We start from the raw sequence: 1,309 nt of genomic DNA, 5'->3' as shown, positions 1-1,309 counted from the left end.
CCCCGCGCGCGCCCCGAGAGCTCCCGGACCTCGTTGCTCCTCTGCGCCGACCCCGCTTTCCCTCGCTCCCGCCGCCGCCTCGGAGCCCCGGCCCTACTTTCCCCTCACTTTTCCCCAACTCTTCAGCCCCCGCCCCGGGAGCCTCGATCTCCCCGCCAACCCCACGCCTCTCCCCGCCTCCCCGGAGCGCACCGCCTCCGTCAGCCCCAGTCCCCTGTCCGTCCCGGGTGGCTCGGATTGGAGTCCAGCTCGGTGCGGGGGGCGACTCGCACCCAGGCTGGGCTGGGCCCCGACCCTTTCCCGGAGACCCCCAGCAGCGCCACGCCACTCCGGGCAGCGCTGCCCTGTAGTGTGGTCCCTGCCCAGTCCTTTTCTGGAGAAGACACCCTGTGCCACCGGAGCGGCAGGAGCGCGGCCAGCCTGGCCCAGAGGACTTCTTATCCCTTGACCCCTCCACCTCGCACCAGAGTGAGGGCCTCCTGGAATTGCTGGGAGAGCGGGATCAATAAGCCCTTGCATTGGCACCTGCTCTGCAAAGCGATTATTGCCTTTGAATAGAGAAAGCCCCCACCAAAAATCAAAGTAATGATTTTCTCCTATGCAAGCTTCTCTGTGGACCGAGGGGGTCGACAAGAAAGCAGCCACACACCGAAGTCAACATCCCAGCCCTTCTGTTCCGGCAGGGCACTCAGTAGGTACAGATGTCGACTCTAGAGTGGCAGCAGATTCTTCTTTTCTAAACTGAGGCAACTAGGACCCGGGGTCCCACGAGTGAAGGGTGCGTGTAGATCGTCTGTACAACAGAGCTGTAATCACTTCGTGCCACTCAAAGCCCTTGGGGCCATGTCAGGACAGGAATCCACGGGCATGAGCTGGGGATGGCAGTTCTTGTGTTCTGATGCTATGAAATATTAATGATCAAGAGATTATGAGGCTTCCCTTAGATACTAGATGTCATTACTTTGTGATTTAATGGGACTTATTCATTAGTGCCCCACATCAATTGGTATTAATGTGATTTATATATTTCCTCTGGAATGACATCTTTAAAGATCATATTGAGAATCTTTTGGGCATTTTCATTGCTATTTGTACTTCCCAGGATATTTTTACCTCTTCTGAGTGATCCAGTTTGCAGATAGCAAACCTTTCAGTCTTGTCAGACCCTGGGCCCATTTCTGCTGACCTGACAATGTGAATTATTGCCTGGATTTCCTCACAGCTTCAGCAAGAACTATGGTAAGCTCTCATCTAATTAAGGAAGACAAAAAATTATAATTTTCGTGTTCTTCTCACCTATAAGCATTCC

This window comes from Octodon degus, unplaced genomic scaffold (assembly GCF_000260255.1).
Source record: "Octodon degus isolate 3935 unplaced genomic scaffold, OctDeg1.0 scaffold00020, whole genome shotgun sequence".
NCBI lineage: Eukaryota > Metazoa > Chordata > Mammalia > Rodentia > Octodontidae > Octodon > Octodon degus.
The sequence above is the reverse complement of the archived record's forward strand: the minus strand, read 5'-3'. Positions refer to the sequence as shown.